The 14,954-nt window shown below is 39.0% G+C and overlaps 1 protein-coding gene and 1 long non-coding RNA gene across 3 annotated transcripts in view; one reads left to right on the plus strand and one right to left on the minus strand.

The window, feature by feature from the left end:
• The window catches only part of LOC137497014 (uncharacterized), a 47,282-nt gene extending 43,040 nt beyond the window's left edge, over positions 1-4,242 (plus strand). The window contains exon 4 of the long non-coding RNA XR_011017603.1: positions 4,180-4,242. This is a non-coding gene — a long non-coding RNA (uncharacterized lncRNA). The remainder of the gene's footprint in view (positions 1-4,179) is intronic.
• eIF2gamma (eukaryotic translation initiation factor 2 subunit gamma) overlaps positions 1-14,954 on the minus strand; it is a 426,482-nt gene that overhangs the window by 222,261 nt on the left and 189,267 nt on the right. The gene's annotated exons all lie outside the window — the stretch shown is intronic.

The following is a 14,954-nucleotide window of genomic DNA, read 5'->3' on the forward strand; positions in this document are numbered from 1 at the left end:
TTAGACAGGTCAATCGCGATACAGTCCATTTGACCTCCTGAATCCAAGATATCTGCTATATCTTGCTGGAATCCTACAAGTTGAGCTTCAGTGGAATAACCTTTCCTAAAACCGAATTGCCTTCTATCGAACCAGTTATTAATTTCACAAACATGTCTGATATAATCAGAAAGAATGCCTTCCCAAAGCTTACATACAATGCACGTCAAACTTACTGGCCTGTAATTTTCAGCTTTATGTCTATCACCCTTTCCTTTATACACAGGGGCTACTATAGCAACTCTCCATTCATCTGGTATAGCTCCTCCGACCAAACAATAATCAAATAAGTACTTCAGATATGGTACTATATCCCAACCCACTGTCTTTAGTATATCCCCAGAAATCTGATCAATTGCAGCCGCTTTTCTAGTTTTCAACTTTTGTATCTTATTGTAAATGTCATTGTTATCATATGTAAATTTTATTACTTCTTTGGCCTTAGTCTCCTCCTCTATCTGGACATTATCCTTGTAACCAACAATCTTTACATACTGCTGACTGAATACTTCTGCCTTTTGAAGATCCTCACATACACACTCCCCTTGTTCATTAATTATTCCTGGAATGTCCTTCTTGGAACCTGTTTCTGTCTTAAAATACCTATACATACCCTTCCATTTTTCACTAAAATTCGTATGACTGCCAATTATGCTTGCCATCATGTTATCCTTAGCTGCCTTCTTTGCTAGATTCAATTTTCTAGTAAGTTCCTTCAATTTCTCCTTACTTCCACAGCCATTTCTAACTCTCTTTCTTTCCAGTCTGCACCTCCTTCTTAGTCTCTTTATTTCTCTATTATAATAAGGTGGGCCTTTACCATTCCTTCCCACCCTTAATGGTACAAACCTGTTTTCGCATTTCTCAACAATTTCTTTAAATCCATCCCAGAGTCTGTTTACATTTTTATTTACCGTTTTCCACCGATCATAGTTACTTTTTAGAAACTGCCTCATGCCTGCTTTATCAGCCATATGGTACTGCCTAACAGTCCTACTTTTAAGACCTTCCTTTCTATCACTTTTTTTTTTTTTTTGCTAGGGGCTTTACGTCGCACCGACACAGATAGGTTTTATGGTGATGATAGGATAGGAAAGGCCGAGGAGTTGGAAGGAAGCGGCCGTGGCCTTAATTAAGGTACAGCCCCAGCATTTGCCTGGTGTGAAAATGGGAAACCACAGAAAACCATCTTCATGGCTGCCGATAGTGGGATACGAACCTACTATCTCCCGGATGCAAGCTCACAGCCGCGCGCCTCAACGCGCACTGCCAACTCGCCCGGTACACTTATTTTTAACTACCACAAAAACAGCTTCATGATCACTAATACCATCTATTACTTCAGTTTCCCTCTAGAGCTCATCTGGTTTTATCAGCACCACATCCAGGATATTTTTCCCTCTGGTTGGTTCCATCACTTTCTGAATCAGCTGTCCTTCCCATATTAACTTATTTGCCATTTGATGGTCATGCTTCCTGTCGTTCGCATTTCCTTCCCAATTGACATCTGGCAAATTCAGATCTCCCGCTACAATCACATTTCTTTCCATGTCGTTTCCCACACAGCTGACTATCTTATCAAATAATTCCGAATCCGCGTCAGTGCTACCCTTTCCCTATCTGTACACTCCAAATATATCAAGTTTCCTATTATCTTTAGAAATGAGCCTTACACCTAGAATTTCATGTGTCTCATCTTTAACCTTTTTGTAGCTTACAAATTCTTCTTTCACCAGAATGAACACTCCCCCTCCCACCCTTCCAATCCTGTCTCTACGATACACACTCCAGTGCCGTGAGAAAATTTCTGCATCCATTATATCATTTCTCAGCCATGATTCAACTCCTATTACAATATCTGGTAAATATATATCTATTAAATTACTTAATTCTATTCCGTTCCTTACAATACTTGTACAGTTCAACACTAACAATTTTATGTCATCCCTACTTCATTTCCGGTTCCCTGTTGCCTTATCACCGCTCCCTAGGCCATCCCGTTTCCCTGAATGTACCTCCCTATTACCCTTCCGAACAAATTTCCTAACTTATACGTACCACTGCGGTTTAAATGAAGGCCACCTGAGCGCAGATCGCTATCTCCTACCCACCCATTAGGATCTAGAAATTTCACTCCCAGTTTCCCACATACCCACTCCATAGTCTCATGTAAAGGAGAGGGCATGTAAGTCTCTGGTAAGACCCCAACTAGAGTATGGTTCCAGTGTATGGGACCCTCACCAGCATTAACTGATTCAAGAACTGGAAAAAATCTGAAGAAAAGCAGCTCGATTTGTTCTGGATGATTTCTGACAAAAGAGTAGCATTACAGAAATGTTGCAAAGTTTGGGCTGGGAAGAATTGGGAGAAGGATGACGAGCTGCTCGACTAAGTGGTATGTTACATGTGATAAATATAATTTTTGATCTGTATTGATGATATTTAATTGGTATAATAACAATAAGTTAATTTATTAATTAGACTGCCTAATCAATACAGTAAGTCTTGTCTTCGTTGATTTACATTGACATGTTAATAAAAATTGTACATGTTTCACCTAGTATATAGGCATCAACAGCCATTGCCTTAACCTTGAAATAAAATCAGGCACCTGATTTACATAAAAATAAAATAATAATTTTTAAAAAACCTTGGAGTGACTTTAACTAAAATTAACATAAAAGACTTGTACAATATTGGTTTTAAAGATATTGCAATGAGTGAGGAGTTTACAATTGGTGAAAGTATTTGCAATATTGACATTAGAAGGCTACTATTATAATTATAATGAACAAAGCAACAGTCTGTTATAAACAAGTAGTAAAATTGCTATAAAATTATGTTGACCGACCAGCGCTTACAATTAGACAATGACGAAAATGACGATCAAAATCGTATTTATTCAAAAAATAATGTTGAATGAAATAATGTTGAAGGATGGTCAAGTGACCTGTAATTATTTGTTTACATGAGATAAGAGTCGAAAGTCAATGGCATATGGTGAAGTTGTGGTTCACTTTGATGAAAAAATACGAAGTTGTAGTTGGAGGTTGATGAACGATGTTTAAATTGGACCTCTATGGACCATCTCAATTTGATGTGATGCTAAAACGTTGTGAAGAAAATGGGTTTATTGACATTCTAGTCGAAAAGGCAATGTGTTGACAGTCGTCAATAACTTTTAGCTCTCAACGTAACAAGTTACCCTCACTATCGTCAAATAATTCAACTGTCACATTACAATATATCAGAATGCAAACTGTTTTAGATAAAATCAAGTATCATGAACACCAGTGGGATGTGTGTAGTGACTTGAAGGTGTGTGGTATTGCATTAGGACAACAAGCAGGCTACAATAAATTCCCTTGTTATCTATGTGACTGGGACAGCAGAGCTAGGGACAAACACTGGTCTACACCTTCCTGACCCAAGAGACAAGTTTTGACACCCAGTGTGAAAAATGTTACAAATGTTACAAATGTTACAAATGTTTCATTAGTTGACCCACAAAAAATTATTTTCCCACCGCTACACATCAAACTGGAAATCATGAAGCTGTTTGTTAAGGCCGTGGACAAAAGTAGCCCGTTTCAAGTACATCGCAAACAAATTTCCACCGGGCGAGTTGGCCGTGCGCGTAGAGGCGCGCGGCTGTGAGCTTGCATCTGGGAGATAGTAGGTTCGAATTCCACTATCGGCAGCCCTGAAAATGGTTTTCCGTGGTTTCCCATTTTTACACCAGGCAAATGCTGGGGCTGTACCTTAATTAAGGCCACGGCTGCTTCCTTCCAACTCCTAGGCTTTTCCTATCCCATCGTCGCCATAAGACCTTTCGTGTCGGTGCGACGTAAAGCCCATAGCAAAAAAAATTCCACATTTATCTGATGCAAAAGTCAAGGAAGGCATTTTTAATGGACCACAAATTAGAAAGCTTCTGAAAGAGAAACTTTGAACAGACGATGAATGGCGTGGAACTTGATGCATGGAATTCAATAAGAGACGTCATAAGGAAGTTCCTAGGAAAAGTAAAGGATGAACAATACTAAACAATATTGAAAACGATGTTGGGTGGTATGAAAGAGTTGCGTAGAATGAGTCTGAAACTGCACTTCCTTCATTCTCATCTCAATCAATTTCCAGAAAATCTTGGGGCTGTTAATGAAGAGATGGGAGAGAGGTTCCATCAGGACATCAAGGAGGCAGAAAGAAGATACCAGGGGAGGTGGGATGAACCAATGATGGCCAACTACTGTTTAAAAAAAGACAAACTTGATGCAGTTAGACGCTGGGAAGCGAAGTGTTCATTCCAAGCGAACATCTAGGACTGTTAAAGTTTATTTTGTTCACATTTGTGAATTCATAAAGATACTGAATAAAAGTTACATTGTTTGCTTGTAAATCACATTTAATTGTGAAAATAAAATGCTTTCATTGCCTCAGAGTTGTTTGTTTCATGTGTTTTTGTGTAAATCAGTATTATATTAAAATAAATGCTAAATATTTCATTGTAATTTTAAACTCGATAATTATTCATTGTATATAATAATTCAAGACAATATTCAACTTTCAAAATATATATAATAATACAAACAAATATAAATATTTCCAAAATTATCAATATTTTTCAGTACTTTTTAAATGCAATATTCAGGTCTATATCTTATTTTGATATACCCACTGCGAGAAAACGTGACGTGATACATAGAAACGGACAACGGATTCGTGTTCAGCGACCCTTACTTTCTTGGTAAGTTATTCCAATCCCTAACATCCCTTCCTATAAAAGAATATTTGCCTCAATTTGTCCTCTTGAATTCCAACTTTACCTCCATATTGTGGTCTTTTCTACTTTTAAAGACGCCACTCAACTTATTCGTCCACTAATGTCATTCCACGCCATCTCTCCGCTGACAGCTCGAAACATACCACTAATTAGGTGGTTAAAACAACAAAATAACTTATTGTTATTATTTCAACACATACCACTTAGTCAAGCAGCTCATCTTCTTTCTCCCAGTTCTTCCCAGCCCAAACTTTGCAACATTTTTGTAATGCTACTCTTTTGTCGGAAATCACCCAGAACAAATCGAGGTGCTCGTCTTTGGATTTTTTCCAGTTCTTGAATTAAGTAATCCTGGTGAAGGTCCCGTACACTGGAACCATACTCTACTTGGGGTCTTACCACAAACGTACAATATATGCCCTCTCCTTTACATCCTTACCACAAACCCTACAACACCCTCATAACCATGTGCAGAGATTTGTATCCTTTATTTACAATCCCATTTATGTGATTACCCCAATGAAGATCTTTCCTTATATTAATACCCAGATACTTACAATGATCCCCAAAAGGAACTTTCACCCCAACAATGCAATGAGAGCACATTTCCTATTTGTGAAACTCACAACATCACTTTTAACCCCATTTATCATCATACCATTGACTGCTGTCCATCTCACAACATTACCAAGGTCATGTTGCAGTTGCTCACAATCTTGTAACTTATCTATTACTCTATAGAGAATAACATCATCCGCAAAAAGCCTCACCCCTGATTTCACTCCTTTACTCGTATCATTTATATATATATATATATATATATATATGTATAAGAAAACATAAAGGTCCAAAATTACTGCCTTGAGGAATTCCCCTCTCAATTATTACAGGGTCAGATAAGGCTTTGCCTACTCTAATTCTCCGAGATCTATTTTCTAGAAATATAGCAACCTATTCAGTCCCTATTTTGTCTAGTCCAATTGCATTCATTTTTGCCAGTAGTCTCCCATGATCCACCCTATCAAATGCTTTAGACAGGTCAATCGTGATACAGTCCACTTGACCTCCTGAATCCAAGATACCTGTTATATCTTACTGGAATAACCTTTCCTAAAACCAAAATGCCTTCTATCGAACCAGTTATTCATTTCACAAACATGTCTAATATAATCAGAAAGAATGCCTTCCCAAAGCTTACGTACAATCCATGTCAAACTTACTGGCCTATAATTTTTAGCTTTATGTCTACCACCCTTTCGTTTATACACAGGGGTTTCTATAGCAGCTCTCCATTCATTTGGTACAGCTCCTTCAACCAAACAATAATCAAATAAATACTTCAGATATGGTACTCTATTCCAACCCATTGTCTTTAGTATATCCCCAGAAATCTGATCAATTCCAGCCGCTTCTCTAGTTTTCTACTTTTGTATCTTATTGTAAATTTCATTGTTATCATATGTAAATTTTAATACTTCTTTAGCATTAATCACCTCCCCTTCTGGACATTACCCTTGTAACCAAAAATCTTCACATACTGCTGACTGAACACTTCTGCCTTTTGAAGATCTTCACATACACACTCCCCTTGTTCATTAATTATTCCTGAAATGTCCTTCTTGGATCCTGTTTCTGCCTTAAAGTACCAACACATACCTTTCCATTTTTCACTAAAATTTGTATGGCTGCTAATTATGCCTGCCATCATGTTATCCTTAGCTGCCTTCTTTGCTAGATTCAATTTCCTAGTAAGTTCCTTCAATTTCTCCTTACTTCCACAGCCATTTCTAACTCTTTCTTTCCAATCTGCACCACCTTCTCAGTCTCTTTATTTCTCTATTATAATAAGGTGGGTCTTTACCATTCCTTACCACCTTGAAAGGTACAAACCTGTTTTCACATTCCTCAACAATTGCTTTAAACCCATCCCAGAGTCCGTTTACTTTCTTATTTACCATTTGCCACCGAACATATTTGCTTTTTTTTTAAACTGCCTCATGCCTGTTTTATCAGACATAGGGTACTGCCCAATAGTCCTACTTTTAAAACCTTTCTTTCTATAACATTTATTTTTAACTACGACAAAAACAGCTTCATGATCACTAATACCATCTATTACTTCGGTTTCTCTATAGAGCACATAAGATTTTACCAGCACCACATCCAGAATACTTTTCCCTCTAGTTGGTTCTGTCATTTTTACTGTACCTACAAAATTGCAAGCATTTGCTAATTTTGAATTATTTGCATTTCCAGTCAAAATTATTATTAAAATATGCAGCCATCACAAAATGCAAAGTGTTCCATCCCCTACCGGTTACACAACACACTACATCGACCGTGTTCCACACCTGGTGAAGACGTCAAGACTCCATACACCATGGCTTGCTATAAACAAGGTATTGGATTGTTTCCTGGGGGATGTCCATGCCCTTCTCCAAACGTGCTGGTCTCATTTCATTCGGGATGTCAAAGTTTCAATGTCTGATATTTTGCTCAAGCACATGCCATAGGTGGTCAATGGGACTGAGGTCTGCACTACAGGCTGGCCAATTTTGGGTTTGTATTCTGACGTTGCACAGGAATTCCAATGAACAACGGGTGACAAGGGTCCACGAGTTATCTTGCATAGGCCTGAAGTTTTTACCAACAAATGGAGTAAAGGGGATTAATTGCACTGCTAAGAATTCCTCAACATATTGCTGTACATTCAGGATACGTCCATCAATGATAACAGGCTCCCTTTGCATCTCAAAGTTGATACTACGCCAGACCTTGATGGAGCTACTTCCAAACAGCATTCCAGGGGAATACTACTTCCCAGTTCTTCAGCATACTCTGTTTCTATCATCAGTTGATCACAGACAACGCAACTCATCTGAAAAGAGCACTACTGACCATAGTCCAGTTCTAGTAGTAGTATGGAAATCCCAATTGCGCTACTCAGTGGATGGGAGTAAGCTGCACACTAGGGCAGGTCTTCTTGACCTTAACCTGGCTTCCAGAAATCTTCACTTAACAGTCTTCTCACTTACAGTGATGTTTGCTACTGCCTTGCTATGATTTCTGGCCTAGACAGCAGTAGTGGCGGTCTAGCAAGACCTGAAGGACCAAGAAACCCATTATTCCCAGCAGTTATGAACCTCTGATGGCCGGATCCACATTGTTTCTGTTTGGTACAGAGTTTACAAAATCATCGTGGATCATACTAGACACTTCCAAACGATGTACCAATCACTTTAGCAGCATAACAAAAGTTTTCTTCATCCTCTATTAACATAATAGATCTTGCAGCATCTTCTCAGCTAACAGCCATTTTTACTAAACAAAGGTGAGAGAAATAATTCATTTTTTTAAAACATCAAAAATTTAAAAGGGTGTTACAGCCCATTTTGTTGAATACATGTTTTCCAGCTCATAAAATGAAAACCATCTTAGTATATTGGTCTTGTTTTCTTTTGGTTTCAATTTTTTACTAAGTGCTCCACTTTTTTTTTTTTTTTGTTTGTTTTGGCTCCACTGGTTTGCAGCATTTTGAAGTCCTTTCATGAAAATCAGGATTATTTTCTTACCCAGGATGGTACAGAAGTGGTATTGATCACTGGGGTGAAAGTTTAATGGGGCTTATGGTTCAAATCTGTACCTAGCTTCAGGTAGTTCCTGTCCCAAATTTTAGATGGTGCTGGAGGTATTTCACATGTAGATAGTTGTAGACAGGTTCTGTAGATGGCAGGCAAGTAGGCATGAACAGAGCGATATTAATAATTAAAGGCAGTTTGCCTCAAAGTGAAGTATTTCAAGTCTGACTCAATCAGTGGGTCCTTCCAACAAACAATTAGTCATGTAATGTCAAGCTTTATGGAGATAATACTGCGGGATTGCATAGAATTCGACTTTACCCAATCGATTAACCTTGTTCAAACTCATATAAATTTTAAGCGATAGTTCTCATGCTGCTATTGTGGTGTTGTTTGAATTGGTTTGAATTCTGTGCCCATGTGTTTTGTTGTTCTTCTCATTTTGTTTGCTGGATTTCTAACAACACAGGCACATGGATAGAATAAAACACTGCGAGAACCTGGCTGCTGAGGTTTGTTATTTGCAGCTGAGGTATCTTAATCAGGCTGCTCTTGAAAATGTGTTTGGGTTAATTCAATCACACTGTGGTTGCAATGATCATCCCACAATGTGGCAGTTTGTGGATGCACTGAAGACCTGCATCGTCAATGGTCTGGCATTTGAAGACATCCTGTGAAGTTCCAATTGCATAAATGATGATGCAGAGCTTCTGTCCAATTTACGACAGTTCCTTTGTAATGGTCATGAACCTGATGTGCCTGAAGATAACCTGTGGATGACATAATGCCTGTCACTGTTGATTCTGATGAGGCCAGATTTCTAGGTGACGGCATTATGCACTCTACAGCCTATGTTAGTGGCTATATTGCAAAGAGGCTCTGGGACCTTGGTCCCTGCGAGAGTTGCACGTCTGTTTTGTGTTGTGCTGACACAGATCTTTTCTTCATGAAGTCAGCGACTCTCGAGAGAAGGACCCCAATCATAAACGTATGACATATCCCTCGGAAAGTCTTATTACTGCTGTTGCTTGGGGCGTGACTCTCGTTAAGAAAATACTTGACGCGGATCAAAAGATGACAGATTTGATTAAAACTCTAGCAGGGAATTTGGAAAGAGAGATTGAATTTTCTTGACTTCACAATGTTGGTTGTGGCAATGGCAACACTGAAGAAGTTATTCAGAGTTCTTTGCCTGATCTGTGTACCTTGGTGGTGCACCAAGTACAATAGGGAAGTCAAAGAATCTACTAAGCTTCAGCATAAAATAACTCAATGTATTATAAGCTTCAATGGTTCCGTATCTTCTCAGTAGGCTATCTGCCACAGTCTGATAATAGAAGTTTTACGTTTTATATAATATATGTATTTCACCATGGGATGCTCCTGAAGGTTCTTTATACTACGAACTGATATTTTAGAATGTTTGATTCCAGAGAAATACATTTCCCTTGCAGTTCCACACCCTGTTCTAGTGGTGGTGGTGGTTGTAAGGATTATTTTTTTCACGGAAGTACAACTAGGGAAGCATCCAAGTTTTGAAGAGTATATTATCAGCCTTAGAACCTCTGTAGCTCAGACGGCAGTGCGCCGGCCTCTCACCACTGGGTTCCGTGGTTCAAATCCCGGTCACTCCATGTGAGATTTGTGCTGGACAAAGCAGAGGCGGGACAGGCTTTTTTCTCCGGGTACTCCCGTTTTCCCTGTCATCATTCATTCCAACAACACTCTCCAATATCATTTCATTTCATCTGTCATTAATCATTGCCCCAGGAGTGCGACAGGCTTCGGCAGCCGGCACAATTCCTATCCTCACCGCTAGATGGGGGCTTCATTCATTCCATTCCTGACACGGTCGAATGACTGGAAACAGGCTGTGGATTTTCATTTATTACCAACTTTATCAACTCAACACTCACTTGGCAGCATTATATTTTGGCTTCCCTTGTGGCAATTTAATTAAAAGGAACCATTAAAGTGAAGTAATGCATTGAAGTAATATTTTCTTCTCTTTGATACTGTTCTTACAGTTCCTTCATGGCCACAGATATATTCATGAAACACAAAAGAAGCCAGCAACTTTATACTTTTATGTGACTGGTGATATGATCACACTCATGAGACCTCAAGTTCTTCTTGGAATTCAAACCCGAGGAACATTACTTTCCCTGTAAATAAATCACATGTTCGATGAACACAGTTACAGTTGTCACCTTCGTCACAGTCATGGCATTTAGCTATAACAACCCCGTGTGAAGTGCTGTGAAGTGTTTTTAAAACGTAAATGACGTAAAGAAGTGGTACTATGAATATTATTATTTCCCACCTATGTGAATTTTGTGCAGGAATATTGTGGTTTGATATGTATTAATCAAACTTATCATTGTAAGTGTCAAAACTGCAATGTGAAATTATGTTTCAGATACTTTCAAAAAATGTTCACATTAACAAAAACGGTTAAAATTTTACTTGCCCAGCAAATTGTCATGTATTGTGAACTGTGTGCTGAAAATGCATACTTATGTACTATATTCAAGACACTGTTTACAACTTATCACAAAATTCACCTAAACAAGCTTATGAATGAAACTGTAGTTGCAAGTAGGCTTCTATTCCACTGTCTTCCACATTTATTGTGGAATTTCTTCAGTGCTTAATGTTAGAGTTGTGAACGTGATTCTTGTGCTAAATATTTTTTTTATACATTACTGGTCACTTTATTCATTCTGTGTTTGACAGTAGTAATAATATATTTCTGTCCCCTTATTTTCCTTGTATTATTATTTGCCAGTCCCGAATCCTCTATTTCCTGTTTGAGCACACATCAGGGACTGGAAGCTGAATGATTCTATAATAATGTATTTCTATGTATTCTGTGTCAGTGTATTAAATTCTATTATATTCATTTTCATGTGGTACTTGGATATTGATGCGATACCCCATTCTCTTGCATATGCTGTGCTCTGCTGTCTTGCTTATAAAGGATTTCTTATTTGTAATAATATCAGCTTTGTGTTAATGTGTCAATCATTCATTTAATGTTAAAGCTGCTTTGAGGTGTGAGGTTATGTTCTCAATAACATAGTATGCAACATGAACTAGGGGTATCAGAACATTATTTGCAACATAGTAAGTAATTGAAAATAAAAATATACAGTATGTCACTTTCCTATTCATACACAACCCATTTCGTTACGAAGAGAATATGTGCCTGTATATTTATGGAAATTATTGATTTATAGTTGTGTGTCATGAATGTAATAACAAGACATAAACACTCAATGCACAAAATTTTTTGTTCGTGCAAACAATTTGTGTTTACACACATAAATACTGTGCATATGTGACGGACTCAAAGGGATGCCGCACGCTCTCTAGTTGCAGTTATTGTAACGTCTATGTATGTGTTTATGTAGAGTCTGAGTCTGAGGGATTGTTAATAAAAGGAGACTAGCTTGTAATAAACACGGTGTTGTTACTCCAAAATTTTGGTACCGAAACCCTGGAGAATATAAAGAGTTCACACGAACCACGAATACTATCGGCTTCCGAAACATATTTGGTCGTTTCTGTGAGGAGAAGGCAGTGATGTTAAGTTCACTTCTTAAGGATTACTGAAAAGGGTAAATCACTAGCCTCACGTCATCACGTTTAGCCTCAACACGACGGATAAGTACAAGCTTCACCCTCTTTCTTAGTCAAATATAATACTTACTGGCATTCGAATACGGCTTGGCTCAATAGTTGTTTTTCGCTTTAGTACCGTAATGATTGGTTTAGGTACGCGTTTAGTTGTATGAATGCTTGAACCCATCATTTGATCCCGAAGGTGCCATTTTGTGACAGAGAAGACTTGATACCACAAATCCACGCTGGTCATCTTGACTGGTGCTGCCATCTGTCACTTCTCTAGGAACTAAACCTAATACGAAGATTCGTCATTTCTACTCTAAATTACGTACAAGCGAGAATCCAGCATCAACATGACTGAAATTGCAGGGCATCTTTCAAAATTAAAACGTAAACGGGTAACTCATCGAGCAAATGCCACACGCTTCATAAATCAAATAAATACGTTCGATCATTCCACACCTGTTGACAAAATAGAGCATTTCAGTGAACGTTTACGCAAAGCTTTGGACAACTTACTTGCCTTAGGTGATTCCATTTAAGATCTGCTCGATGACGTAGAATACAATGCAGATACAATAGCATGTGAAGAGTACACAGACAAAAGCTCACGAGCTACTAGAAGGGCAAAACATCTTCTGGAACAGAGTCAAGTTGGAAATAGCACGAATGTCGCCATCCAATCTTCTATAAATCCAACAGGTCACAACATTGTCCCAGAAGTCAGGTTACCAACAATAAAACTACAATCTTTCAAGGGAAAGATCGAGGAATGGTCCCGGTGTTGGGAACAACTTGAGGCATCCGTAGACAGAAATCTATCAGTCTCTGCTATAAATAAACACGTCTTTCTGCACGGATACTTGGAAGGGGAACCAAAGTGGATAGTCGACGGGATAGCTGTTACAAACAACACATACGAACAAACTAAGCAGATTCTGATATCATGCTATGGGGATAAAAATAGAATTATCCAATCACATCTAGATTTCTTAGAAAATCTTGAGGTTGCAGCTTCAGAGAGCCCAGAAATACTAAACAATACGTACATCGAATGTCACAGGCGAATTCAAGCCTTGCGAGCATTAGGAGTGGACGTGGACTTATACGGAAGGATACTCGCTCCTAAGCTACTGCGTGCCTTTCCAGAAGACATCTATCGCCGTTGGCTCATTCATGCCAAAAGACACAACACGCAAGAAGGGAAACTGTCGAGACTAATGGAATTCCTTAATGAAGGGGTCGAAGAAACTATCAACGCACGAAAAATACGGGATCTTTTTCCTGCAGCACCTCACATACCTACAACCGCTGCTTTTCAGGTGAACACAAAAGCAAACAATGCTGCGAGAAGAAGCAAGCGAGAAACGGCACCATTTAGTGTGTATTGTGAAAATGAAGGGCACTGGGGCCAAGACTGTCAACAAATACAAGACCCCAAGGTTAGAACTGATAAACTTTAAGATGGCAAAACATTGTTTCCTGTGCCTCAGGCAAGGTCACAATAAGGATAGGTGTTTCAAATGACGAAAGGCATCCTGCAACCAGTGTAAGGGTATCCATCACGTATTTATCTGCAGTAAAGTAGACACCCTGCCTTCTTCCGTTGGTAAAATAGAAGTCACTGGTTCTAACTTCACATACCTTCAGACTATTTGCACGTGGATCAAAGGACCGACAGGAAAACTGAAACTTAACCGTTGTGTCCTGGACACTGGCAGTCAGTCTAGCTTTATTCATCATTCTCTGATAGATTCATTGGAACTCAACGTTAATCATAGCCAGACATTGGAGTTAACTACCTTTGAATCACCTTCTAGGACTTTAACTTCAAGAAGGAACGTCTCATTTGAAATGATGGGATGTAAGACTAATGCTCGTATTTCAGTTGGTGCTTTCGAAAGTCACAATACCTATACACCACAACCAACGCCACCACATGACATAACGGTCCTGGCTTCACTCAACAAACTCAAACTAGCAGATCCGCAAGACGAAAGAGAACTTCCGATAGAAGTTCTCATAGGCGCAGACCACTACTGGAAGATTGTGACTATGAAACAACCATGAGAGTATCCCATTCTCTTGTTCTACTGCCTACTATATTTGGATACGTCGTTAGCAGAAACATATCCGGCGTTACAGTCAACCAGATAAGGGTCCATCATATTTCATTTGCTGTAGATGAAATCTCCGATGACAGTGTACGTCAGTTTTGGAAGTTGGAAACCATCGGCATTAAGGAACATCAAGGGCGAGCACTGTCACCCAAGGATCACGCCATTCTCCAAGATTTCCATAACACCTACCGTAAGGAAGATGGAAGGAGAGTTGTCTCGCTGCCTAGGAAAGAGGGCGTTCTCATCATTAGAAAATAGACTACAAAGGAATGATGAACTGAAGTCCATTTACCATAACACGTTAGATTATATACGAAGAGATCAAGTAGAAGCTGTTCCTCACAACAACTGTTCTGGGGATGTGTTTTACCTACCCCACCACACTGTGAAGAAATCCAACGCGAGTAGCACAAAATACAGAGTCATCTCCGGCGCATCCTCCCATAAAACAGACTCTCCATCACTGAACGACGTGTTGGAAATGGGCCCTAACCTGTTACCGGAAATTCTAGGTACATTGTTAAGATTTAGAAAACACTCCAAGGCAATTGTATGCGACGGCCAACAAGCATTCCCACAATTAACACTCAACGAGGATGATAGAGATCTTACGAGATTTCTATGGTATCGTGTCGAGCGGAGGGAGGACGGAACCTGTGACACGTCAAACAAGCTTATATCCTATCGCTTTAAACGCTTGCCCTTTGGACTGACATCTAGTCCATTCCTCCTGTCAGCTACTATAAGGGAAACTGTCACACTGAGTCGGGACAGATATAGAGTTGCATCAGAGCTAGTTGACAAATC

This window comes from Anabrus simplex, chromosome 1, assembly GCF_040414725.1.
Source record: "Anabrus simplex isolate iqAnaSimp1 chromosome 1, ASM4041472v1, whole genome shotgun sequence".
Taxonomy (NCBI): domain Eukaryota; kingdom Metazoa; phylum Arthropoda; class Insecta; order Orthoptera; family Tettigoniidae; genus Anabrus; species Anabrus simplex.